The 27833-nt window shown below is 56.7% G+C and overlaps 1 protein-coding gene and 1 long non-coding RNA gene across 5 annotated transcripts in view; both read left to right on the forward strand.

The window, feature by feature from the left end:
- The window catches only part of SLC22A23 (solute carrier family 22 member 23), a 127507-nt gene that overhangs the window by 58289 nt on the left and 41385 nt on the right, over positions 1-27833 (forward strand). The window lies entirely within an intron of this gene.
- Positions 17333-20762, forward strand: LOC138069700 (uncharacterized). The gene is made up of 3 exons (XR_011144088.1): positions 17333-17455; positions 17571-17788; positions 19402-20762. It is a non-coding gene; the product is annotated as an uncharacterized lncRNA (long non-coding RNA).

Genomic DNA, 27833 nt, shown 5'->3' on the forward strand with positions numbered 1-27833 from the left:
AAACTCATGTTGCCCAGAAGAGTCTTTTTGGAAAATGACTGACCGTGTCTGTTAACCCGACAGCTTCAGTCTTTCAAAGGCTCCCGCTGCCTCCCAGGGCGGCCGGGGGGCCTTCCAGCCCCGCTTTTCCACTGTCCCCTCCCCTGCCCGTTCAGGCCCTCGGAAACTTTGCCTCTGTGTTACCTGGATTCTGCATGGCGCTCTTTGCTGGAACACTCTCCCCTGACGTTTTCTCTGGGTGAAAGTTGCTCAGGTCCTCAAATGACAAGTGTGCCGTTTTTCCCAGTGGTTTTTCTCCTGGCCCCACCGCCACCCCCCGCCCAGCCCATCTGAGCTGGGGGCCTCCTCACTCGTCACAGTGACTGCCTGCAAACTTCAGTTTGATTAGACAGTGAATAGGGACAAATATAAGAAGTCAGACATGAAGGATCCCAACGTGACGCACAGTGGAGGAACCCAGCTCTCCTTTGGCATCCCCGTGCGTCCCCCGTGTGCCCCCCACACCAGCCACTGTGTCCCCCTCCCCGCCTGTCCCCCTCCGCTCCTTCTGTCCCCGCGAGCCTGGCTTTTGCCTTTCCCCTTCCCTGCTCTTCTTTACACTTCTGCTGTGTCTGCAGGATTTGTAGACGGTATGTCCGCTAGCTCGCACGTTTTGAACGTCTAGGTCAGAATCGCGCGCCTGTCCTGGATGGGTTTGTTTTCCCCGGCGTGTGCCCCAGGTGCTTCTGTGTTGACCTTGGCAGGCGGAACTCCCTCACTTCGCTGCTGGCCCACCGCTCTTTGACCCTTGATGGATTTTTCACATCTCTCTATGCCTCTCTCCCTTCTGCCCCATCTTCATCCCAACACACAACTTTAAACTCCCACAGGGCGTCCATCTCGCCATCATCATGTCCCAGCTTCCAGCACACACGAAGGTATTGAGTAAAGGAAGCTGGGCCCTCGGTCTGCGGGTCTGCGTGTGGCGGTCACGGCCCAGGACAGCACCCTTGTGGGGCCACTGCTCCGTCCCCCCAGGCCTCCCCTACCCTGTGTCCTCGACCACGGCTCAGCACGCTCTCTGTAAGGGCCAGATGGAAAGTATCCCTGGCTCTCTGGGCCGAAGGATTTCTCTCGCAACTGCTCTGCCATCCTAGCATAAAGCAGCCACAGATGATGTGTCCGCAGAGGAGTGCACCAATAAAACTTTATTTGCAAAACTAGCCGTTGGGCCATATGGGCCCATCAGCAGCGTTTGCCAGCATCTGCTCTGGAGGACTTTCCAGAGGAGAAGCCCTGACTGCACGTGCCTCCAGACGAGGGCAAGCAGGGAGGGCCTTGGCGCCTGTGAGGCCAGAGGTGAGCTCAGTGGCTCCATCCAGGTGGGAAGGTAACAGTTTCCAGACCGGGACCACAGCTTGCCTTCCAGTGGTCTGCTGTGCGTGCGTGTGGAGCTGTGAAGGAAGATGCCTCTGGGGCCCTGAGGTGCGGGAGGGGACAGGGTTTGGACGGCCACCTCCCCGTCCTTCCCCGGCCCTTGCTTCCTGATTCCCCGCCAACCCCTGTGATGGGAGCCTGGCTGGCCGTGCGTGCAGACGACGGAGGGTCAAGCACGCAGGGTGTGTTCGGGGGCTGGGGGCGAGGGGCGGGGGGAAACGTGGCCTGATGTTGTATGGAATTGGGCAGAGTGGCTTCTTTGAAGAGTTCCGGGTACGAGTGGGGGAATCGACCTTTCTGAGCTGTTTTCCTGACCCTTGTGTGTGCTTCTCACGGTATCAGGGCAAACTCGGGTAGATGGAGGCGAACGCTGGATCCGTCTCGGTCTTTCTCTTGTTTAATGGGGATGCTTAGCTCCCAGGATCCCTGAGGGAGGCGACTTGCTCTTTGTGGAACCGAGTCATTTGAAACAAATGTGGCCAAAGGGAGGTCCGGTGACGAGGGCGGGAGGAAGACGAGTGGCTCCGGTGCTGTGGGGCTGGCCCTCACCCCTCGCTGACGGCACAGTGCCGGGGGGAAGGGGCCGCCCCCAACGCCACAGTGAGTGGGGGACCGAGGCCGAGACGCAGGCCGCCTGGCTGGGAGCTGCCGCTCACGGCCACGGGGCGGGTGCCTTGCGTTGGCTGCTCCTCTCCGCCGAGGAGCTGGGCAGTGGTCCTGAAATCTTCAGTCCGCCTGTCTGCTCTCCCACCTCAAGGATGCCCGACCTTTGGCAGAATAGACAGAAGCCGCCTTCGCGAGTGTCACTGAGGAAGAGGAGGGTGTGAAATGGGAGGGGCTGAGCCTGCACTGAGGTCTGGGGGTCGAAGTCCAGGTGCTGAGCCGCTTCCCGGGATGCTGGCGGGCGGGGAGACCCCAGAGGGGCCCAGAGTCAGCCTCCGGGACAGGCCTGGGCTCTGCGGGGGGCGATGGAGCTGGGGGCCTAGAGACAGCTCAGGACACAGAGCTTCCAGGAAGTTAGGGCCGCCTCTTCATGCGTGACACGTGTTTGAACAATCAACTCCCTGTAACAAAGTGTGAATGCCACTGGTACCTTTGGCCAGTATTTCGCTCGACTTTGGGCAGGTCCCCGTGTCTGGCCCTGACCCAAGAGCTGTGAACAGAAGTGACATGTCCCTCCTGGGCCAGAGCATTGAATTACTGGCGAGGGACCTGGGGGCCTTAACACATAACCGCTCTCTCCGCCTGACCCTCAAGAGGCAGTGATAATCAGAGACCCAGCCAGCCCGCATAGGGCATGTAGTGTGAGTGAGAAGTGACCTCCTGGTGTTCTGAGCATCTGAAATTACAGAGAGTTTTTTGTTCCTGCAGCATGACGTAGCCCCACGACTAACACACAAGCCCGTGCGGGCTTCTCTCTGTGCAGACCCCCGCTTGCACCAATTTTTAATGTCAGTGAGCTAGGACGAACAGGAAAGAAAGTTAGCGTTGACTTCGGATAGAGTTTTATAAAGAATAAATAAGTTGCAAAAATAGGGTCCGCTTCCACAGGAAGCACAGTCCCCCTGGGCACTGTGCCGTCAGCAATGGACATGATGATGAATCTACTAAGAATTCGGGGGTCGTGATGATGTCAGGAAGTGTTGCTTCCTGGGTCAGACCATCGTTAGGAGCCCAGATGTGCAGAAATACCCTTCACTGATGCAGCCAGACTGGCCACTCCCTCGAGTCCTCATCAATGCTCGTGACTGTGGCTGGGACTCACTCACCGGAAGAGCCTCCCCTCACATCTCACCCAGGATGTTGGGCATTCCAGGAGGGCAAGCCAGATGGGCGTCGGGTCCAACAGCGTCCTCCTCAGGTACGCACACAGATGCCCACCCAACCTGAAACGCTCGTCCAAGCATCTGCAACACCTGCCTCACCCGCTGAGTCTGGGCCACTCGCTCAGCCTGTTTGCTTCGCGTGTGTGGTTCGCACGTCAGGCCCTGCTCCGGCCCTGGACGCGCTTGCTGCCGAGTGTCCTCAGTGGTCGTCATTTGGGGTCGCTCTCCTCTTCACCGCACCCTTCTCCCTCATCGTGTCCTCCGTGTTTTCTCTTGCTCACAAGTAGGTGTTCGCTCCTCTCTGTCTGTCTCTCTCCCCCAACCCCCCAAAGATTTAAATCGATGCTGTTCTGAGATCCTTTATTCTATGACCAGGTGACCAGAGCTGCGGGACTCCTAGGAAACCCCCCAGCCGGGCACCGAGGGGCTCGGGTGAGCAGGGCTTGGGCCCTGAGCCCACCCGGCCGCCGTCTCCAGTCTGAGTCGTGTAGCTTTTTCCTTAAGCTCCAGGGGTGTCAGGTTTCAGCTTGTGTTCAGGGTGACGCGCAGCAGGGTACAGTCAGTGGGAGAAACCTAGCCCCGAGGGAAAGGAACGGCGGCCACACTCCAGGCCCCACAGGTGTGTTGTTTCAGTGTCACAGGAGCTGAGATTCCCAGCCGAGTGGAGACGCTGTGCACCCCCGCCCCGGGCCCCGCAGCGGCGATGCCCTGGGTTTGCTCTGCTCTGTCCTTTCGTTCACAGACAGCGTCCCACAGCGTGAGAAATAAATCTCATCTGTGACAAGGACCTTTCTCGGGGAACATTTGGTAACTTTTAAATAGTTGTGTCTGACTCTTTGCGAGCCCCATGGACCATAGCCTGCCAGGCTCCTCAGTCCACGGGCTTCTCCAGGCAATACTGGGGTGAGTTGCCATTTCCTTCTCCAGGGGATCTTCCCGACCCAGGGGTCAAACCCATGTCTTCTGCACTGCAGGTGGATTCTTCACCATCTGAAACACCAGGGAAGCCCCAAAGTTTATGGATTATCGTTAGGGTGGGCCTTTCTCTCTGGGAGCTTCCCACCTTCTTGGTTGTAAGACTTTTTGATGGGGAAAAGTGAAAAAAGTGAAAGTCGTGTCTGACTCTTTGCAACCTCATGCAGTCCGTGGAATTTTGGTGGGGAGGGCCCATCTATTCTGAAGCCCCCACTGAGTCTTGCTTCCGCCTCCTTACGGTCAGCGCCCTTCTCTCCTGCTGGCCCACATGGTACACGTGTGTCCTGTTGAGTTCTGTCCAAATGACCCCTTGCCGTGCGTGTATAGTGACCTGCACCGCTTGCACTGAGCTGTATCAACAGCTGCTGAGATGTTAGTGACGCACGTGAATCAATGGAGGATGGGTGCAGGTGGCTGGAAGTCACCGGAAATCCAGGAGAGAGCAGTGTGCATGTTGAGAGAGACAGGAGCCCTTCCTGTGAGAGGGGGCCTGAAACGGAACGTTTCCTGACAAGGAGTCAAGAGGGCACGTTCTGTAGTGAGAGGAAGCAGGGTGGTCGAATGGGGCTGCAAGGGTCGGGGAGGGGCACGGAGGGTGGTGGGGCTGAGGGGGGCTCTTGTTGTTTAGTTGCTGAGTCGTATCCGACTCTTTGCAACCCCATGGACTGTAGTCGCCCAGGCTCCTCTGTCCATGGGATTTCCCAGGTTAGAATAGTGGAGTGAGTACCCAGGGACCGAACCCTTGTCTCCTGCTTGGCAGGTGGGTTCCTTACCACGGAGGGAGAGGCTCTAACATGGCCTCAAAGGTGGGCTTCAGGGGAGAGAAGAGGGGGGCTCACTTTGCAGCCTGGTTTGGTCTTGGCCCAGCCGTGGTTAAGGGCTCAAATCCGACAGTGAAGCCAGTGACGAGGGGAAGGAGGGGCCGGAGACATCTCTGGTCCAGCCGCTCCCCCACGTTCCCCTCTGAGATGACGGCACAATGGGCGTTTGTGCCCTGAAGCCAGCGTTAGTATTTACTTCTCGCGCTCACTGGCACGATTGTTTAATAAAATCTGCAGGGTCTTTATTACCCCGAGTGCAGCATGTTTTCCAGAGAATTGTTTGTAGCCATAAAACAATCCAGGGTGGAATGTAGAGGAGGCTTCCCAGCGCCCACTAGAATGGGAACAGAAATATGCACCAAACGAATTTATTTCTACTATTAAAATTCCCAGTGTATCAGCTACTTAAAAGGCAAGTCCAAGTGAACAGAGGAGGCGTGTGGTTTCCTCTGAGGGGGATATTTGAATGAGAAGAGCGCCAGCTGCTAGACGTCTGCATCTGCCTCCCTTCTTTCTGCCCCATTAACCCGGAAATCAGTCGTGGCCGGTAGTGGCCTAGTGCACACGCACGTGCTCACTCACCGAGTCGTGGCCGACTCTTTGTGACCCCATGGACTGTAGCCCACCAGGCTCCTCTGTCCATGGGGTTCTCCAGCAAGAACGCTGGAGTGGGCTGCCATTTCCTCCTCCGGGGGCTCCTCCTGACCCAGGGATAGAACCCGAGTCTCCTGAGTCTCCTGCATTGGCAGGTTCTTTACCGCTGAGCCACCTAGGAAGCCCCGTGCACGTGTTCAAGGCGCGTTAATTGATTGGAAGGAGCCAGCTGCAGAGCGGCCTGGATACTCGATATGCACGCGTATAGCACACACATCAGGGGCTGAAGTCTCCCTCCCTGGAGAGAGGGACTGTGCGCAGAGCAGGAAGCAGCCTCCACGCCAGGACTGAGCAGCTTCTGCCCAGAACTGCTCCCTCAGCCCAGGGTCGTGGCCTTGGTGCTTGCCATGGGCCCACGTTGGTCCCCAGGCAGAAAGCTCGCTAGGGGGCATGGCCACCTGGGAGATGAATGGTTTCATCGGATGCCTGACTGTGCTTGGAAATGGAAAAGCAGTTAGCTTCCCAAGGGTCACAGGCTGGTCCTCCTTCAAAACACAGAATGTGCTGGGACATGATCCTGAGACTTAACCGGCTTTGACTGCAGCTGTCCGAGCAGTGTTTTGACAGAGGTGATTTGTCTGAAGCTGCGGAGCTGGTGAATTAACTGGTGACCAGGCAGCCACCAGCAAGCCTGTCTTCTCTTGGGCTTGCTTTTCATTTTTTCCTCCTTTTTCCCATGTAGCTTATTGTTATTGAGAGCCTCCATTCTTGTCGTTGCTAAGATTGTTTCTTCCGTAAACGTGTTTTTCTGTGTGAAGCGATGAATGTCTTTGACTTTCTGCCCTGACTCCCTTACCCCCATCAGTATCACCGTCATTCCTGCAGTTCTCCGTGCTTGCTCTTGGGCCATCGTGAATACCCCGCCGCTGCTAGGGAGATGCTGGAGGCCGTCAGTCCTCTCTTCAGAAGTGGTTCTTAAGCCCACGGCTGCCAGCAGTTCCAGCCCAAGTCTATCAGAATCCTCAAAGGTTAGATTGGGAAAGGCCGGGACCATCAGCACCACCGTCGGCTCAGAGAGGTCGCGCCAGCCGGGGTCTCACTGGTCTCAGCAGGAGAGCGGCCGTGGAACCCACCTCGGTCTAGCCTCTGCCTGCGTGTCGCTCGGGTTCACGGGGTTCTGAGACTCCATCAGCATCTTCTCAGCTCCTCCCCGTCCATGCCTCCATCTGCCCCCGTAACTCTTAGTAAACCATCACTTCCTTCTTGGCTGCACTCCACTGTTACACTCGAGCATCCCACGGAGGAGCCGTCAGCTTGACTTCTCTGCAGGTGGACCCCTGGGCCTCTCCGCTTCTCACGGTCATGGCTGGGTCCACCTCTTCCCCGTGGGCTGCTCGCTTTCCCTTCTGACTGTTGGGAACTCATCTCTGAGATCCCCCCATGTCCACATGCTCCCCGAGACTGGATCACAGTTCTAGTCTGTGCTGACCCCCCGGTCCCAAACGGTGACCCCCTCCCATCTGTCTGCTCTGAGTGTTTGGTGCAAAGCGTGGTGCCCTAGAGGGACCCAGAGCCCACACTGTCCACATTGCCAGAGGGTGCCGCGCACACACGTGTCCTGCTGAGGCCTGGATGTAACCCGCCCTGTGTCTCCTCAAGGGGAGGGTGGCATCGGGCCTGCTGAGACCAGTGAAGATTTCTGTCTGTGTCCAGAGAGGGACAGTTGGGCATGGTGGTGGGAACTCAGATTCTAAAGCCAAGGATTGTGTCCCCAAACCAGTGTGTGACGGTGGGCAGTGCTTAGCTGTTTTGTGATCTGCGTCCTCATCGCAAGATGGAGCCGACAACGGCGCCCACCTCCCAGGGTGGCTGAGGGTGAGCTGACGCAGGAGGTGCCCACGGTGCCCGACAGGTCCCAGAAAGCGTGAGCCGTTGTCACCTTCGTCGTCACCATTACCGTCTCCCGCCACCATCTGTCTTCCACTCGAAGCACAGAAATCACGAGGTCACCTCTCCCAGTGGAGCGTGGACCGGGCAGTCTGCCCCCGAGCGGGACAGAGATCCTCCGCCGGCTTCTTGCGACCTCCGCTCCAGGGCCAGCGCAGACAGGGCCTCCGTCCAGCACCTGGCTCGGCGCTGTCTCTTGAGGACGGTGCCCTGAAATGAAACGGCTGGGCGTGGCTGTATCAGAGCCCCCAGCCCACCCTGGGACTGAGGTGCTCAGGACTCAGCGTGTCGGCCTCTAGTTTGGCTGTGATTTTTCACAGGAGAGGAAACAGCAAACCCAGCACAGGGCGAAGTCCGCAGACGGCCAGGCCTGACTTCCGCGTCCACTCCTAGGGAGTCCCACGGAGGGGGCTTCATTCCCCAGCTACAGGCTGTGATGACACGTGGGAGACGGTGCCACCAGGAGCTCATCGGAGACCCAGCACCTGGGGATGTGACCAGGGCTGATCACACCAGCCCCCTCTGCCCGGCTCGGACCAGACTCCAGGCTCTCAGAAGGAAGCAGGTGCTTGGCGTGAACCACCCTGCCCACGCAGTGTAGGTCCCCGGGCCCACGCTGGTCGGCCGGGGCACCAAGGGACGCATCCTGAAGTCCTGGGCCCCAGACATCACGTCACGTCCGCTCAGCATCTCGGTCCACCTCCCTGAGCTGGACAGGATTCCCCATGTGGCCATCCGGGGACCCTGAAGCTGAGATGCTGGTACAGCTGCCGTTTTTATCCTGCATCTGAGATTCGCGTTTCCTGTTACTTCCTTCTGTAATCACACCCTGCCCAGAAGCGCCCAGGGGACACGACTGGCCGGCCTGTGTGTGTCCTCTCTGACCAGGGACAGGCCCCCTCTGTGCCTGACTCCTGGACCTTGCCATTTCCTACTCAGAGGTCCAGCTGCTTCAGCTTCCGCCAGGCGTTCGTGCCTGAGGGTCTGAGCTCAGACTCCAGACTGTGCTGCCCGCGCTCGACCCCAGCCGTCTGAGCATGCTCGGGCCGCTGCTCACTTTCCCCTTCTGTGAAGTGGGGATAGGGGCACCCACCTCCTAGGATGCTCACGGACTTCAAGGAGACACTGGTGATCGTTGTTTCTAAAGCGCAGTCCTCCCTGCTTCCACCCCCACCACACACACAGATTTTAGCATTTGTGAGATCAGGATGCGTCTTACGATCGATGCTATGTCAGAGGTTAACTGGCAGCTCTCTCTGTCTCGGTGGTCCATTCATTAACGATGCATCTTAAAAAACCGATGGCCTGGTAGATTAGATAAAATACTATAAAAAGCTCGCAGCGCTCAACACCATGCTGGCAGCAGGCAAGTGTTCGGGAAGCTTAGCTGTTACTGCCGCGACTAGCGAGGCCGCCCCTCCAGGAAGACCAGCTGGCATTCGTCTAGCGCTTTCTATGTTTAGGTGCCTCATTGTTCGACCCCACGAGACAAAGATTCACCTCCTCGTTTTACAGATGAGGAAAGCGGGGCTCGGGACGTCCAGGCAGCTCACCCGCACCCAGCAAGGAAGGGGCAGACTCAGGAGTCTGCAGGCCACGCCCCCCAGCCACGCTCGGCCGGCTGCCCGTGCTGTGTGGTCACTGAGCTGTGAGTGGTTTTTATTCTGTTTTACGATTCATGAAACGTCAGAAGATGATGAGTATTTAGTGATGTGTGAAAACTGAAAGAAATTGGAGTTTCCGTGTCCAGCGGTGGAGTTCTTTAGAGCCGGCCCTGCCCCTGCAGTTCTGTGGCTTCTGCACTGAGATGCCAGGATCAGTCGGTCACGACAGAAAGCCTGTGGCCCGAAGCACCAACACCTTCACTTTTGGCTTTTGATGGGAGAAGCTGCCGACGCGTGGCCTGGGTCTTGGCCCGCCCGCCTGTGTCTGCTGGAGGAGAATCTTGTTCATTTTTGTCTCCCAGACTTGGCAGCCACTCAGCCAGCGGCAGCTACTTCAAATTTCTGAAATCGCTCCTGAGTCTTAACAGTAGATCTCGAGTTGTGCTGGTAACCCGGGTGCCAGACAAACGTCAAAATAAAAACGCTCATCGAGGAGAGGACCCTAGTTGCGGAACCTCTCCAAGGTGCTTTCCCCAATCAGTTCATATTTGTGTTACAGCATCTCTTAAAGAGTAAATAAAATGTAAACTGGTTCTTTCAGAATAAGAACACATTCCCAGGAGCTGTGGAATTCGTTTAAAAAAAAGAAAGCGTGAGGTCAGAGCTGTTTTAAGGAAGCCGAACACTTGACCTGTGCTGTCTGCCCTTGAAAGGCCTGCCGTGCGGCTGGAGGACCCAGGGCAGGGCAGGGGCTCGGCAGGCAGGAGACCCTTCGGCCTTGGGGGCGGAGACGCGGGTCCCTGATGCCCTGCTTTGAAGGCCCTGCTGGTTTCAAGAGGCCAGTCGAGTTGCTGACACGTGACCAGGATCGATGTTCCCTCCCCATTAAATGTGTGCAAGGCAGGCAGAGGCATCAGCAAGGTCACGGGGAACCTGCTCAACCTGGAGTTTGAGCAGGCATTCCGGCAGGTGGGCCCACGGCCCAATGAGCGAGGAGCTCCACGGCCTCGGACCCCGTGGCTGCAGGGGCCGCAGGTCTGGACCAGCACGACTGACTGGTGCCCTGGGCGGCCTGCCCACCCCGATGAGGCTTTCTCCCAAGTCAGGGTCCCGGGGAGAGTCCACTCTTCACGCTTGTACAGAGAGAGCGTCGAGGAGTCAGAATCAAGAGCAGGCCCCCTGTCCTCGGGGGCCCACACCCACCACCTCTGCCTGAGGCTCCAAGCTCCTCGAGGACCCACTCGGGCTTCTCCCACCTGTGTTTAAGCATTTAAATCGTCCTGCTAAATAATCTCCATGTAAGTCACTTCCCCAAAAGCTTAACTTTAAAGACTTCTTGCATCCCTGGATATGGTTGCTGCTGCTGAGTCGCTTCAGTCGTGTCCAACTCTGCGACCCCATAGACGGCAGCCCACCAGGCTCCCCCATCCCTGGGACTCTCCAGGCAAGAACACTGGAGTGGGTTGCCATTTCCTTCTCCAATGCGTGAAAGTGAAAAGTGAAAGTAAAGTCGCTCAGTCGTGTCCGACCCTCAGTGACGCCCTGGACTGCAGCCTGCCAGGCTCCTCCGTCCATGGGATTTTCCAGGCAAGAGTACTAGAGTGGGGTGCCATTGCCTTCTCCCTGGATACGGTTAACCACCTTTAATTTTGTAAAAAAAAAAAAAAAAAAATCAGTGGGAAAGTTTAGGGGAAAGAATTCCCAACCAAGGCATCCTTGAAAGTGGAAGCATGGATCCCATACAGTGATGCTCAGTGGTGCACACGAGTCCACACCGAGACGTCATCCTCATCAGCTGGAGCTGTTTTCTTATACTTTGTCTCTTCCTCCTAAAACAAAACTATGATGTTAACAAAGGATAATTAGTGGTTACCATGGAGTGAGTTCTTCTTTTTCCCCTTGAATTTGGAGGTGTACCTGTATGTAATGGAATTTTTCACAAGAAAAATGTTGCATTTAAAATATATTAACCATTTATAATATCAAGGCAATGTTGTTTCCACACACAGACATTTTAAATAGGAAGCCTTTCACCAGTCTTTGGGTTAAAATGCTTTGTGTAGCCTGGGTCAGGGCCCCTAAAAATTGTGGCCTTGAATTGAGAGCCTAAACGTATGTTCATACCATTACTTCTTTTTTTAATTGAAGTACAGTTGAAGTTACGTGGTGCTATTTTCTCCTATAGAACAGAGTGATTCGGTTACACATATATACATTTTTTCTCATATTCTTTTCTGTTGTGGTTTATCACGGGCTTTTGACTAGAGCTCCCCGTAATGTGCAGTAGGGCCTTGATCTTACCCGTCCTTATATATTATTATATATAACCCTGCTAACCCCAAACTCCCTCTCCATCCCTCCCCCACGCCTCTGCCCCGAGCCACCACATGTCTGTTCTCTGTCTGTGAGTCTCCTTCTGTTTCATAGAAGGCTCCTTTGTTTACGCCATTATTTCTAATAAGCAATTTATGCGTGAACTTTCAGGCAGCGCTCATAAAGGAGACCTATCACTTTGAACCCGGGGCTGCAGGGGAATTACCAGGAGGTGATGGTGATCTTCAAAGCCCTCAGACTACAGTCCTTTTGGTCTTTTTGTTGTGGTGGTTCTTTTATTTTTAATTAGGGCCCCTGCAGGGTGAGAAGCAGAGATTCACGTGGTTTTTTCAGTCCCTTCTGCCCAGAATGTCCCCATCTGTCTTCAGAAGCAGCGCTTGAAGAAGACTGGAGGAATTGTCAGCGAGGCTAAATTATTCATGGGAATATTAAAAAGGAAAAGGTATTTTCTTACCAAAAGTCTGTGTAAACCTCACACTTTGTGACAGTCGGAATTGGGTTAGAAATAGAGCATCCCTGGGAAGACCACAGAATCTCAATCAGCCCGTCTCTCCGAGCAGTTCTGACGTTTCAGCGGCTTGTCCCGGGGGTGGCGTCGGGGGCGGCGGGGGGCGGGGGTGACCAGGACTGCTGTGCTGCGCACGCGCTTTCCAATAGTTTAAATAAAAAGAGGAACCGGTGTGCCCGCTAAGCCAGCTGCCTGCGGCGCCCACCTCGGGGCGGACAGGAGGGCCCTGCGTCCACTTGGGGCTTCCGACGGCTCTTTCTCCTTCCTGACCCTGACCCAACCCCGCTTCCGTGGCCATCACCTCGCCCCCCGCCCCATTCTATCACAGTCCTTTTGCATATCGTATCCCGTCGCAGGATGTGTTTTAATTTCCCTGAAACCTTACAGATGCAATTGCCCATCCTTGACTTCTTTCCACTTCTGATCGCTCTGACCCACTCTATGTTGAAATATGGCCGATTTGACAGAAATGAAAGCACCTTTTAAACTGGTGCTCCCGAGTCATCTGAATCTTTTTTTGGGTCAGAGACCCCTTCGAGAATTTGACGAAAACTATGGGTTCTTCTGCTGAAAAATGCTTATTTTACACCCAGGCAGTCGTATGTAACACTGCAGGAAATTTGCGGCTCCCCCCAGACACGCCTGTGCGTCCCAGCTGATGACCCCCCCAGCTCTGGGTGGGCGTGGGGGGCGGGGGTCCCGGAGGAGCCTGACTTGTGGTGCCAGCGCTGGGACTCTGTGGAAGGCGTTCCAGGAGGCGCCGGGCAGGAAGCGTGTTCACAAGGCGTGCGTCTAGCAAGCAGTGCATCAGAGAGAACCAAGGATTCGGGTTCGGGCCCAAACGCCCTGTTCCCAGAAAACATTAATGCTTTTTGTCCAAACGGGAGGAGGGTAAGTTGTTCCGACTCCCTCCCCCAGGAGGCCTCCTGGTGGCTCTGATGGTAGAGTAATGAGTTACTTGTTTGTTGAGGCAGGAACCCTACTGGAGAGTTTACACGAACTAACCCGGCCCCCGCGCGCCAACAGTGTGAGTTAAACGTTTACCACCACTTAGCTGATGTCCCCAGAAGAAATCAGGATACAGACACTGGCCTTACAGACCCGACAGCTAGCCCTTTAATACTTAAAAGTTTTCAAGGAGAGGAAAATGAACACATGGCCCAACCCTGTCTCAGGATTAGGGCAGAAAAGGGTATTTCAAGCGGGATTATTCTGGTAAATCCCTGGTGGGTCGTTTCCACGGTTGTTGGTCCCACCTGTGTCCTTCTCTATTCCTCGCGGGAAGCGCTGTAAAGGGGGCATCCCCTCAGCGTGCCACCTGCTTCTCCTGATCCTGCACCCTCCGTGGGTGAACAGGTGCCCAGTGGGCGTCCAGCAGAGGCCCCCTGGGCAGATGGAGAAGCCGGCGCTTCAGAGGCCCTGGCCCTGTCTCAGAGCGCTGGCCGAGATGGGTTTGGCGTGTCTTGTCCGCTGTTTTCCTGAACCCACTAAGGATCGAGCACACAGCATCTCCCACCTCCACGGCTGCAGCGGCACCCACCCTTCAGTCTCTCCTTCCTCTCATCCCCCCTCGAGGGGCTTGGCTGCTCCCGGGGGCTCTGTGCATCCGTGCGTCCCTCCAACTCCTCTTCACTCCACAGTGACCCCTCTCAGCCCAAGCCCATCATGTCACTCCCCTGCCTCAGGTGCCTTCAGCAACCTCGGACTCAGCCCACGTGTCCCTGATGGTGGGCTGGCTGCACACATCTCCTGCCGCTCCCTGCACGGCGCCCCTGATGGGCCCAGGAGCAGCATAGGCACCCCCTCCTTCCGGAGGCAGCAGGTTGGGGGGCTTCATGGCCTGGAGTGACTCCCTCCCTTGCCATCCCTTCCCATATGAGCGGCACAGGCTGACCTTGAAATGCGGCGGTGGGACCACCTCCTGATCCCCTCCCTAACCTGTGCCGAGTCTCCATGCCCTTCAGTGTGACCTCGGCCCAGGCGTGAGCAGGGCTGGGACAGGTGTGACCTCGGCCCAGGCGTGAGCAGGGCCGGGATGGGTGTGACCTCGCCCCGCAGGGCTTCGCCCGCTCAGGCCCCGAGCACTGTCACACTCTTGTAAAGAAGGGGACGAATGAGTGCCATCCCCAGCCCGGAAGCCTGGAGTCTGGTCCTCCGGTGAGCACTTCATCAGCTACGCGACGTATGGACGGAATTAGCTCGTCCTGCCTTTCTTCCGCTCTGGGGTCAAGTGCAGGAAAGGAGGTTGGTTCTGAGTCAGGTCACGGGCATTCATTTCCAGCGAGCCCCTCTTGCAGTTTGTGTGTGGCTGGACAGAGAGCCTTCTGTGTGCGCAAGGGTGTCCCCTCCCAGCGGGGCTCAGGGAGGGGCCCCGGGGGAGCCGGGGTGGTGGGGGTGGGGGGTTGGGGGGCGGGCGTCGCGCCTATCTCAGTGCATGTGGGGACGCCAGACAGCCCAGGGCAGGGAGAGCTGTGCCACCCGGCCACCGGCAAGAGCAGGCCTGTGGCCGAGAGTCTGAGCCTGTCCTCAGGCTGTGCCTGCAGGTGGCCGCCACCTCGTGGGGCCAGCCGTCCCCTGGCTCTGCCCCAGGCCCCTGTGTCCTCTGGGAGGTGTAAAGCAGGGATCCCTGCAGCACCAGGTCACGGGGCCGAGCGGCGATGGCCCTGTCTCAGCCAGGAGACCTGGACGGCCAGCTGCACGCAGGGCAGAGCCCAGAGCCGAGATCCTGCCCCTTCCTGTACCCTCCCGCCCCCCCGTCCTTCCGCGAAGTGTGCACACGTGGGACTCGGGATGCTCCCGAGGCCTGGAAGGAGGGTCCCCCAGCCCTGCGCTGCTCAGCTGTCCACCTGAGCTCCCTCTGAGCTGCCCGCTGTGTCTGCCCACACCTGGCCCGAGGCTCCCCGCCTCCTCCCCCAGGAAGCCTGTGGTGGACGTGCCTCCTGGGGCTGTCTGCCCCTCTGTCTGGCGTCGTCACAAAGGCCTCAGCTCGCTCCTCGGGAACTGGGGCAGCATCTGAGCGCAGGTGGCGGTGGACGCAGGAATAAGTGGGAACGTGGGGATGTGTGTGTGTATGGAGATGCCGAGGTGACCTCAGGAGGTGAGAAGGCCCTGAAGTGACCTCTCCCTGCTGCCGAGCAGGTGCCTGACATCTGACCGTCAGGATGGAAGTGTCTATTTTAAGCCACATAGGATCCTTGCCCTGAGGATGGAACACAACACCCTCCGGAGTCAGTTCCATGTCATGGTGGCTGAGTTTATCTGGTCCTGCAATGGGAAAGGGGACATAAGGGCCCTGGTGTGTGGGGCAGGTGGGTGCAGGCAGGGCAGGGCTCCAGAGGCAATTATGCCTGCTTTCTGTTGATTTTCTGTTGTAGTAAAAGACACATGATGTAAAATTTACCATTTTAACTATTTTTAAGTGTATAATTCAGCAGCATTACAAATGTTTGCATTGTCGTACTGTCCATTTCCAAAACTTTTTCACCTTGCAAAATTGAAAGTCTATCCCGCCAAGCACAGCATCCTGCCCCCTCGTCTCCGGCCTCTGGCAACTACCCGTGTGCTCTCTGTCTCTGAATCTGATGGCTCCAGGGGCCTCGTAGGGGTGGAATCACACACACCTGCCCATCGGCTGTCTGGAGATCTTCCTCGGTTTCCGTTTGGTTGTAAACTCGCACTCAGGATCCTTGTTCGAGTGGCAGTCTCTGTGTGGGGGCTGAGAAGGCCATTTGGTGACGAGGGCCAGCCCCCGCCCACCAGCTCAACACCGTCTGTGTCTGCCGGGTGCTGGCGAGGCCTCCGGCAGGTGGGCCTTCCAGCCTGGTCTCCGAGTCAGCCGGGCCTCCGTTGGCGCCTTCCCGCCGGTCCTTCCCAGAGTCCCTGCTTCTCTCCGCTGAGATGACTGTGGCTCTAGATGCCGTCTGTCTGGTCTGCCGTCTCTGCAGCACTGAAGGAATAAGACTTTCCCTCTCGGCGCACCCCGTCTTCCTGTCATATTAAATCACTGAGACCCACGAGCGTGGGGGCCGGGGGAGGGCAGACCTGCCGTGGAGGCAGGCAGGCAGGCAGTGGAGGCCTGGTTCCGAGGCGCTGGGGCACAGAGAGCAGAGGCTGCGCAGGACGTGGCCCGAGCACCTGTGAACCCGCAGAGCCCCCACCCCTGCCCGCCTCCACGCTGCAGCCCCTCCTCACGGACCCGTGGCCCCTCCTGGTGCTGTCTGTGGTGATGAAGCAGACCCTCCCGGGGGGCTCTCGACCGCTCTTCCTGGGCGTGAGCTGAGCCCTGCCTTCAGCCCCGCCTCCCTGTCCCCCACAGGGTGGTTTCAGACACCTTTCCCTCTGCAGGGTCCTCCCCAGGGTTGCCTCCCTCCTCCCCCTCCCAGGGATCTGACCTCAGAGCCCCATGCCTCCTCCATCAGACTGTGGGCCCCTGAGGCCGGCAGGCCGCTCACTCATCCTGGCACCTGCCCCAGCAGAGTGCCTCTGCACAGCCCCTGTTGAATGAGCAGACGGGACGCGTTTATGGTGCACGACCAGCCTTCTCTTTCCCGTGATTCGCCGTTACTCAGAGCTTCCTCTGGGTCAAAAGCTGGACGCGGGACTTAGAATAGGAACGCAGCCCCTCACCTCAAGGAGCTTTTAATCTGGCCACCAGAAAGGTTGAGTCTGGATTTTTATTTGTGATACGTGTTTAGATGTCTCTTTGATATTCCCTGGTGGCTCAGACAGTAAAGAATCCGCCTGCAGTGCAGGAGACCCAGGTTCCTTCCATCCCTGGGTCAGGAAGATTCCCCTGGAGAAGGGAGTGGCACCCCACTCCAGTATTCTTGCCTGAAGCATCCCATGGACTGAGGAGCCTGGCGGGCTACAGGCCATGGGGTCACAAAGACTCAGACACAACTAAGCACTAACAGCTCCACTTTCTTGATACTTGGAAAGAGGTAAACAGCACGATGCATGGGGTTCGGTTTTTGAGGCAGTTAAGCTCTGGCTGATGCAGGGCGTGGGGAGCTGGGACACACACACACCCTGAGTGGGCGTCGCCTCCTCCTGCTGCTTGGTTAGGGGGTTGGTCCCCATGCTGTCACCGGGCTGCCGCCTGCCTGACTGAAGAAAGTCGTCTGGGTGATCATTAGCACAGCCTTTCCGGAAGCCGCGGCACATTCTCCAGCCGGGTCTTTGCACTGGGAGTTAGTCTGTGCTTTTGACCTTTGCTTTTAAGGTAAGGGAGGGTTTGTTTGGCAAAAACAACGATAAATACTCCCCTGGCCTTTGCGTGCCGCTGGACTTCTGAGACCTGGGCAGTGTGGTGTGGGCCCCGCACGAGGTGTTAGCATCTTGTGCAGACCTGCCTCGTGTCTGGTTTTCGTGCTGCTGTGACTGTCTCCTCCAGGCTGGCCTGCTCAAAGAGGAGCCTCCAGGATGCCCGCAGTGAGTGATCTAGAAGCCTGGGTCTCTGGTGTATCCCCGTGTCGATGAACCGGCCTTTGAAGGTGTCGTTTCTCGTCTTAGAGATGGGCATGACACCTGATATCCTTATTTATAGGGTTTACTGAGGCCTTACGAGGTCATGAGTCTAAAAACGCTCTGAAGGGCCCGGGTGTAACCGTGCGTCCTCCTCTGTTGACATCACGGGCCTGATTCCAACAGCCGGCAGTCCAGGCCAGCAGTCCTCATTGCCCAGCAGAGGATGGAGTCGTCGGCCACAACCCAGCTCCACACTGGGGGAGAGACACACTGCGCGGATGGGGTCCTGGCCAGCAGGTTTGGTCCTAAAATAAACACTCTTCCCCTTGGCTAAGATCTGCGCAGTGAAACGGAGATGCTGACCGAGGGCAGAGCGCAGCAGCTCAGTTTAGGGTCAGCTGTATTTTCAGCAGCAGATGAGGAAGTAAGAGGCTGCCAAGGTCACTCCTTGGAGGTGTCCCTTCCTGAGACGGCCACTGCCGTCTCTAAGACAGGGGCATGGCCCATGACCCCACCACAGGTCAGCTGGATTTCGTGCCCTGCTTTAGGGCCCAGCGCCGTCAGCTGTTGGCTTGCTCACCATTTCCTTCCAAACGTGCCAGGAGCCTCTGGTCCAACTCCTGAGAACAGGCAGGCACAGGGGAGCCGCTCAGAGGAGCATGTGGGCTTTGATTGCTTTCATCCACGGTCACTAGGAAACATTCCTGACGTCACCCAGCTACGCACCCCCTCCCCAGACTCAGAGACAAAGAATCATTGTGCAAAGTAGTATATACAGGATGGACGGACGACAGGGTCCTACTGCAGAGCACGGGGAACTGTATTCAAGGTCCTGTGATAAACCAGAAGGGAAAGGAATATGAGAAAGTATGTATGTGTGCATAGCCGAGTCATTCTGTACAGCAGAAATTAACACAACGTTGAGAACCAACCGCACGTCGATAGAATTGTTTTGAAAAGGATCGCCTAGGCCTCCTGCCCCTCGGCTTTTCCTCCCCGCTTGTCTGGACCTCCCATTGCTCTGTCAACCCATGAATGTCCTTTCATCTTAGCCCATCTGTCCTTGTCCCTAAGCCTTCTCTAGGACACCACATGGTACTGTGCTGTGTGCCAAGTTGCTTCAGTCGTGTCCGACTCTTTGTGGCCCCATGGACTGTAGCCCATCAGGCTCCTCCCTCCATGGGATTCTCCAGGCAAGAACGCTGGAGTGGGTTGCCATGCCCTCCTCCAGGGGATCTTCCTGACCCAGGGATCAAATCTTAGCAACTAAACAACCGCAAATGTATTTGCTCTCCTGAACTTCCTCTTTTTCTCTTTGAAAGCTCAGCACTGTGTTTGGGAGGCGCCTCCACATAGACAAGGGTGGAAGGGACGAACAAGAGCCGAGTCAGCTTTGACGGTTACGTTTGCTCAGGACTGAACTTGGGCCTTGACTTGAGAAATAGCAAACGTGTGCAGCGGAGGAGGCAGAAAAGCACATGCTTCTGTTTCCTCCGTGCTGAAACTGAATTTTGGAAGGCACGGGACGCTGGACAGGGCTGCTGGAGCCTGAGCCTGCAGCCTGGGAGTGTGGTGATGGGGACGTGGGGTGCGAGGGCCCAGATCACACCCCGTTTTCACGTCAGAGATGTAACCTCGCTGGGGCTCTTCCTGCCCTTGGCCGTGGCCCTGGCCCCCTTTCTTTCCGTGGTACAAACAGTGAGAAGGAAAGATGGTCTTGTTGCCGAGAATAGGGCACGAGGAATCAGTGAGCGGGAAACTGGGCTTCCTCTCATTTGTTTTTTTAGGTTCAAAGGCTTCTTACCAGACACAGTAAGTTCATCTCTTTTCTCTGATACTCTGATTTTCAGCCTGAAGATGGGAAAAGTGATGGTAGCAGGGCCTCTGATCATCCTCTTTGATTCCCACAGTGTGAAGGTGCAGAGATGCTGGTCGGGTTTGGAGGGAGGCCCCTTTCGCTTTGACTGGCGAGCGGCAGCCGCACAAGGAGAGTGGAGGATGGGCACCGCAGACAAGGGCGTGGACGCTGGCGCAGCCTAGAGGGGCCGCTGCTCTCCTGTCTTGTTGTCGGCTCAGGTTTGCCGACTCAGAAGCTCTCCCGTTTCCCATTTGAAAGGAGCGAGGCAGCACGGAGGCATCCAGACCCGAGACGCTCTTAGGGGCGGAACTAGAGCTGTAACCTCTGACCCTCAGATCACTGCTCTCCCACGGGCCCCTCTTCCCTGGGAACTGACGCAGCTCCCTGCCGCGGGAGGACACGTGCTAATGAAGGTGATGTGCTGTGACTGTGCTGTGATGCTCAGCGGCCACGGCCGCTTGGCCCAGGGCGGCTCCTTCCCTGCGGACGTCCACCAATGGCTCGATGGCCTGGTGGGAGCTCAGCGGCCGTGCGGAGGACTGAAACCTGGGCGGCCGTCCCCCCAGCTCGTCTCCCACCGACACTCGTAAGGGGTCGTCTCCCAAGGCCTTCCCGGGGGGCTCAGATGGTAAGGCGCCTGCCTGCAATGAGGGAGGCCTGGGTTCGATCCCTGGAGGAGGAAATGGCACCCCACTCCAGTACTGAGATCGTGGAAACCCCCACGAGCCACCCCGGGTGCGCAGGAGGATTGTCTCGTGGGAAGGTGGTTTCACCACCGGTCACCCTGGAGAATGCAGGGAGAACTTAGCCCGGCCAGGAACGGGGTTTCCCCCAGCGGCTCCCTCAAAAAAGCAAGAGACGGTAGGAGATGGAGAAAATCCAGGGCTGGGACTCGGAGCCCCTGCCCGTGTCATGGTCGGGGTTGGCTGGGGTCCTGGGGAAAGTCCCTGGGGAGGAGAGGGAAGGACAGAGACCCACCCGTGTCAGACGTCGGTGAAGGAGACGGCGTACAGCCTCCCCCTGCCCCGTCCCACCCGGGAAGGAGGCACGTGACCGCTCTGGTGATTGACGACAAGAGTCCCGTCACCCTCATCTCCTGTGTTCAGTTGACCCTCTTTCCTGATGTTTAACTCTACGGTCTTTTAAAGAGTCGTAGGCTCCCAATCTGGCTGAGAGGTAAAGAATCCACCAGCCAGTGCAGGAGACACGGGTTCTATCCCTGGGTCGGGAAGATCCCCTGGAGAAGGAAATGTCAGCCCACTCCAGTGTTCTTGCCTGGAGAAGCCCATGGACAGAGGAACCTGGCGGGCCACGGTCCACGCGGGTGATCACGCAAGAACAGCAAAGCACAGTAATCGTCCTCAGGACACAGAAAATCTCGTGGCCTAGACTCAGAAGTTTTCTCCTGATGTGAGAATATGACGGAAGGACCCAGGGGATTCTGTTTTCCGGGACTCGGAGGAGTGTAATAGAGGTTTCTTATTAAAGGTGGAAAAACGAGCCTGAGACGGAGGCAAAGGTCAGCGCCTTGGAAACCAGCCCCTCAGGGGGCTGCTCTTTCCCTGCCGTTGTGGACCATTGTTGTAGCCGGGCCCAGTGCTCCCTCCCCGTGTGTGTGCCTGGTGTGCGTGGATGCGTGCACGTGTGTGTGCTGTGTGCCTGGTGTGCATGCATGCGTGCACATGTGTGTGCTGTGTGCCTGGTGTACGTGCATGCGTGCACGTGTGTGTGCTGTGTGCCTGGTGTGCATGTGTGACTTCCACGCTGCCCGTCCCAAAGCCCCCTTCTCCGTGGTCCCCGAGGCCTGGCCGGCCCACAGGCCCACAGCCCTGCCCAGTGCTGGGAGGCTGTGCCTGTGCTGGGAGGCTGTGCCTGTGCCGTGACTCGAGTTCGGAGTCGCCTGCTGCCAGCCGGGCACTGGGCACCGGAGCCTCGAGCTGGGTCCTCCCTGCCCTTCTGCTGGCTCTGCCGTCTGTGGGGCGTGGATGGGCCTTGGCCTCTTGGTTCTGGACCCTGCCAACAGGGGTGGGGAGTGTGTGTGTGTGAGTGTGTGTGTGTGTATGAGGCGTGACCGGCGAGGTCCTTCGAGCCTGGGTCTCTGGCCCACTTTACAAGGAAGCACTGAGTCCCCTTGGCCACCATTTTGGTTCCAAATGACAAAAGGGTGGCCTCCCTGGGTCCGGGTACCATGGGCACTATGGGGTGGGGTGGGCTAGGGGGCCAGGAGGGGCTGCGAGCGGTCTAAGTGGCCCTGGCCCAGCCGGAGGCTGAGGCCAGGAGGGGCGAGGGGGTGGTGCTGGAGCTGCTGGGGGTTGGGGCGGGAGGGGAGCACCAGAGGGCCCCTTATGGGCCTGCCTTTGACCGTGCGCACAGGCTGAGTGTGCCCGTGGACACACCCTCAGACAGAGCCCGGGGCGCAGCTCGCCACCCCCAGCACCCCGCCACAACTCAGCCACGGTCGGGTTCCTGCCCCTCCCACTGTTCCTTCCTCCTCCTTGGTCCACCCCAGAGGCCGACCCCAGGCGTCTCCGCATCCCCAGATGACACTGTACCAAGGCCCACAGGCGGCAGGGCCTGTGGGAGCCTTCTCTCCTCTCCCAGGCGGGCCTCCCAAAAGCCGCACCGCCCCAGCCCACTCTCTCCCTTCCCTGCACGCCCGGCCTGTGCATGCCTGGCCTCTGCACATCTCTGCACGCCCAGCCTCTGCACACCTGACCTCTGCACACCTGACCTCTGCACATCTCTGCATGCCCGGCCTCTGCACGCCCGGCCTCTGCACGCCTGGCATCAGCCACACCAGACCTTTGTTTGCAGCCATTCCGATGGCTTGAATGTTAAGAGAAATTTGGTCTAATCAGCCTGGTGTTCCCTCACGTGGAGAAAATGCAGGCTCGTAATTATAAGTTCCGAAAGGGATGGTTTTTAACACCATCCTTTTCTTCCACCACAAATTAAATGCCCCAATGAGAGAAAAGCATTAAAAATTAAACTGCCCTTGGATGACAAGCTCACTGCCCTTGGAATCCACAGTGAGGACCCTCCTTACCCCGCACCCGAGAAACTCCAAGGAATCTGTTCTCATAATAAAAATCACCTTGCTCTTCAAGTGACCTTACTGGTCATTCTGTTACAAACGAAAGTGAAACGGAAATACCCTAACTCTGGGACTTCCCTGGCGGTCCACGGGTTAGGGCTCCACGCGCCCACTGCGGGGGGCGGGTTTGATCCCTGGCCGGGGAACTAAGATCCTGCGTGCTGCAGACTATAAACATACATATCTCCTAACTCTGGCCCCCCACCTGCCTGACTGACCAGGGGGTCCAGTCTGCACCTGTCAGAGCTCCGCGGCCCTCAGCACAGCTTTTCTGCGAAGGGCCGGACGTTCTGTCTTCCCGGTCCACAGGCCCTCGGTCTGTGCCCTGATGTGAGAATAACTCAGCCAGGCTGGGAGTGAGCGAGCGTGGCCCTGCCCCAGGAGGACGCTGTTGGCTGGCTCAGATTCAGATTTCACAGACATTCCACACAGGAAGCTCGATTCTTCCTGTGACTGTTGGGAGCCCTTTGAAAATGTAAAAACCATGTGCAGTTCACAGACCGAATACAAGCAGGCGGCAGGCTGTAGAAAAGCAGGCAGTGGGCTGGACGGGCCAGAGTCCCAGTTCTCGGAGGCCCCTGTACACATGCTTCTAAAGCGATCTGAACCCTCCCCTAAAGCAGCTACCCTGAACCCTACCCTTGAAACTGCAGTTTGTAATACTTTAGGGGGTTACCAGGTCCATTTGGGGGACTCCTTCTAGGTATTTTAAAAGGGAAAAAATAGAATTTAGTGCAAACACATAATATGGCTTGAGTACTATGTCATGAGGGCTTCCTAGGTGGTTTGGTGGTAAAGAATTCACCCCCCAAGGCAGGAGGCATGGGTTTGATCCCTGGTTCAGAAAGATCCCCTGGAGAAGTGGCAACCCACTCCAGTATTCGTGCCTGGAGAATTCCATGGAGAGAGGAGCCTGGCAGGCTACAGTCCATGAGATCACAGAGTCGGACACGACTTAGCGACTGAACGACAACTGTGTCGTGAGCCTTTGTGTGTGTTCTGGGTCACGGCGCCGTCAAGTTCTTGGACAGAATTTTATATCAGCATGGCCCTCCCCACCCCCACACCCAGCCTTTTGTGTACCCCAGGAGATGCAAAGACTCTGAATTGGTGGAGCGCTGAGGTCAGGAAGCAAGGGGGACCAGAGCGTGTGGTTCCCCTCTTTCCTGTACCCCAGGAATCAGGATGCTTAGCATACATACATCTGTCTCCTGGGTCGTAGCCTGAGAGACAGAAGTAATGAGCAAATATTCATCCTTATAATACTAGATGGGCTGGGGCACTGCCCGGTAAACGTGAACATCCTGCTTTCGCGCTGTGCTCATTTCTGCGTAGCTCTGAGGCTCCGTCTTCGTCTCTCCGCTGTCTCCCCACACTGAGTGATGTTTAAAGCGCTGGTCGGGTATTCACTGTCCTTCGCCAACAGAAACGCAATCCTGCGTGGGAAGAGGGATGATACAGTTTAATCTGATAAAAACAAGTCATGCCAAGTGTGGCTGTTTGCCAGGCCATGAGGAACTGGAGGCGGAGGAAGGAGTATTTGGCGCTGTAATGATTCAGGGCCCACGGGGATGCCATGGGGGTGATCCACAACCTGGAGAAGGTTCCAGAGACCCCAGGGCCCCTGGGGCTCCCATGGGCCTTCAGCTGTGTATGCTGGTGGTCGAGTCAGTGGTGCCTAAGTGTCTCCAGGAGGTGTTGGTGGTGACTGGCGCGGGGTGGACGAAGGGAGAGACAGCCCCTTAGGTTCCAGCCTTGGACTGGACCGCTGGGGTAGGGCAGGGAAGGAGAGCTAGGGCTGGAAAGAGGTCAGGTTCCTGCGGAGCAGCCCTGCACCTCCTGGCGGTGGAGGGCCGGGGTCTCTGGACTCGAAGGCCTTGGGGCACCCCCGGCCCCATGAGTGGGGCGCTCCTGCTCGGAGCTGCCAGGAGAAAGGCCTGCCGCCAGGCTCCCCTATTCTCCTGCTCAGAGAGTGCCCGACTTGTTTACCCAGAGGGAGAAATGTTTACTTTGCTGACAAGATAATGGAAGATCAGCTTCTATTTCCAGGGTGGTGCTGGCGGCGGAAATGAGGTGGGGAGGCAAGGGGGCTCAGTCACTTCCTCCCCAAAGCGGAGTCTGCATTTCACAGGCATCCCTGGTCCAGGCCTGACCCCTGGGGATGGCTTGGGGAGGTTGGCGGGCACTCCCCTCGGGCCGTGTACAGATGAGAGGTCTCAGCCAGATTGCGCAGTCCTCTGGGGCTCTGAGTGAGTGGCCGTGGCTGTGGGGAGCACCCAGCTCAGTGTCCAGAATGGGGTGGACACCCTGCGATGGCCGGGTTACTCAGGGCAGGACGGCAGGATGTGGCATCCCGTCCCCAGGGCCCACGTCCACACATGCGCGCAGAGATGCACAGAGCCAGGCCCGCGCGTCTGGTCCGGAGCCCAGGGTGCTCACCACGTGGTTGCCGGGCACCATCATGGGCCTCCCTTGAACTTTCAGTAAGGCTTTCATTGGGCTTGTTGACGGGGCCCCCTGGGGCTCTCACTGAACCTCTTATAGTTTCTTATTTTCACTAAAGGAAGTGGGGGAGTATGATAAACGTAAAGATTCGACCGAGCTGAGTGTGGGCGCACAGGTATCTTCTGTTACTTCACATACTTTTCCACTGTAGACTTGAATATTTCACAATTTAAAGACCATCTCTTAAGTTGTCTCCCCCTCCTTCCTACTTCTACATTCTTGAGAATGTGGAAATATCCTTATTTCGACACTGATGTCAGATTTTAGATCAGCGCTGTCCAATAGAACATGTGAAATGTGGCTAGCCCAACTCGACAACTGACTTTTTTATTTTGTTTAACTTTACTTAAATTTAAATTTTAAGTCTTAGTTGGTCATCTTATTGGACATGTGCTGTTCTGGAAGGAAAAGCTGTAGAAATCAGAATATTCCTCCAGGGCCGTCAGAGACAGGGCCGAACACTCTAATTTGTGTTCTCAGAGAGCTTCAGAGTTAGTTGCTCAGTGATATCCGACTCTTTGCAGCCGCATGGACTGTAGCCCACCAGGCTCCTCTGTCCATGGGATTTTCCAGGCAAGAATCCTGGCGTGGGTTGCCATGGCCTTCTCCAGGGGATCGTCCCAGTCCAGGGAGCGAACCTAACTCCCCTACATTTCAGGCAGATTCTTTACCATCTGAGCCACCAGGGAAGCCCAATTTGTGTTCTATACCTGAGCAAAAGTCCTAACAGTCTTAGGAATTAATGAACCAAGTGTAAGATTCCCTGAAGGAAGCGACATCCTCCATGTCTGCGTAGGACGCAGAGCCCGCCTTCTGTAGCCCTCTGGCTTCCACTTGTCCTTCCCAAATAAGACGCGCCTTCCTCCTCGCCTGCGAGAGCTGCTCACTGGTTGGCACTGTTGTTGGACAATTATTAGCTCTTCTCTAGGCCAGACTCCACCCAGTCCCTGAGGTCATCAATCAGTGTCTTTCTGTTTGAAAGCAGATGGACAATTCAGGAGCCAGTGATGGGCCCTTAGACATTTGGCTGGTTGCTGAGTGTTTAATTATGTCTCAGCAAACACAGGAGGGAGCCCTCGTGGATATGTTTAGCTTTTTAAGGGCTGGTCTTGTTAATGGCCCTGGTGATAAATTGGGTGAGTCTTATTGGAAGGAGACGATTAACAGGAAAACAGTGCCTAAAGTGTGTCTGAATGGGATCCGAGTTTGCCTTCGGAGGGCGGTGTTCTTTGCTTTGTTCTCAGAGGACACATCTGCTATTTAAAATCTGAAGGTCTGGGCTCAAGTCCCAGGTGCTGTAACCCTGGAAGCCTGCTTGGCCCCCTGCCTCTTGGAGCTACCCTGTGAAGTGGGAAGGGCTCTTGCTTGCAGACACGCGTGTGGTTGGGAACAGAGGCGGCAATGCAGGCCACTGCGTCTGCCCCAGGAGGGTCCAGGGGCTGCAACGGCGGTGCGAGGGTTACTGGGAGTTGACAGGTGCGGGAAGAGGCGTTCTCTGCACCCCCCTTACTGCCCAAAAGGAGGCTTTTCTAAAAGAATTCAACTTCCATAATTCCCCCTTTATGGGAAGCTTTGAGGGGGGAAGGGGGTACATCAGGAAGAAGAGCTCCTGTTGCCCGAGATGAGAAACTGCACAGACTCTCCTAAAGCAGACCTTACTTCCCAGTAGCTTCTTTCGTCTGCGTTTGTAGTGTTCATTTCTCCCTACTCACTGTTCCTTGAAATCCTCACTCTTTCCTCACGTTAAGATGGGGTATAAGCCCCACATTCTGTATAAACCACAGATGTGTCTGGGAGGTCTGACAGTCGTCTAACTAAAAATGAGCTTCAGGCGTGCCCTCAAAGCTTCACCTTGAAAGAGCCTCTTACCCCATATAACAGTTTCTGTTGTTCAGCCGCTAAGGCATGTCTGACTCTGCAAACCCATGGACTATAGCCCATCAGGCTTCCCTGTCCTGCACTGTCTCCCGGAGCTTACTCAAACTCATGTCTATCGAGTCAGTGATGCCATCCAACCGTCTCATCCTCTGTCGTCCCCTTCTCCTCCTGCCTTTAGTCTTTCCCAGCATCAGGGTGTTTTCCAGTGAGTCAGCTCTTTGCATCAGGTAGTCAAAGTATTGGAGTTTCAGCTTCAGCATCAGTCCTTCCAATGAACACCCAGGACTGATTTCCTTTAGGATCGACTGGTTGGATCTCCTTGCAGTATAGAAAGTAGGCTTTTGGAAGAAAATCTTAAACAAACGAAAAAGCTGTAACTCGATGGCAGAACTTTCCCAAACTTTTGATCTCTGTCCTGTACCTGACGTGTCCTCCCAGCCTGAGAGGAGGGCTGCTCTCTGGGAATCTCCTCCGGCTGTAGCTCACATAGGCCCCTGAATGGGTGGGCCTGCCTGGGGCCTCAACACAGGGTCTCGCTCTTTACAAACAGCTGGAACTCGCGGGCGCCGTATGACTCCTGACTGCACAGGAGGCTGTTTTGAAGGGTATGAAGTGGTCAGAACGGGTGTGTGTGTGTGTGTGTGTGTGTGTGTGTGTGTGTGTGGCCCTGTGCTCACAGAGAGTGTGAAAGATGGGGCTCCTGGCCGTTCACTGTTGTCCTTGAAGAAGGAACGTGGTTGGAAGACGCTGCTCTGTTAAGTAGGATTGCTGAGAGTCAGGCTCCCCTGGTGTCCAGTGGTTGAGAATCCACCTTGTAATGCAGAGGAGATGGGTTCAGTCCTTAAGCTGGGAAGACCCCACCCACTGCAGAGCACCTTGCCCGAGGCTGCTGAAGCCCGCGGGCCCTGGAGCTCACGCTCCACGAGAACCCTTGCACCTGCAGCTAGAGGGGACCAGCGCTCGCCACCGCTGGAGAAAGCCCATGTGCAACAGCGAAGACCCAGTGC

Source organism: Capricornis sumatraensis, chromosome 22 (assembly GCF_032405125.1).
Source record: "Capricornis sumatraensis isolate serow.1 chromosome 22, serow.2, whole genome shotgun sequence".
Classification (NCBI taxonomy): domain Eukaryota; kingdom Metazoa; phylum Chordata; class Mammalia; order Artiodactyla; family Bovidae; genus Capricornis; species Capricornis sumatraensis.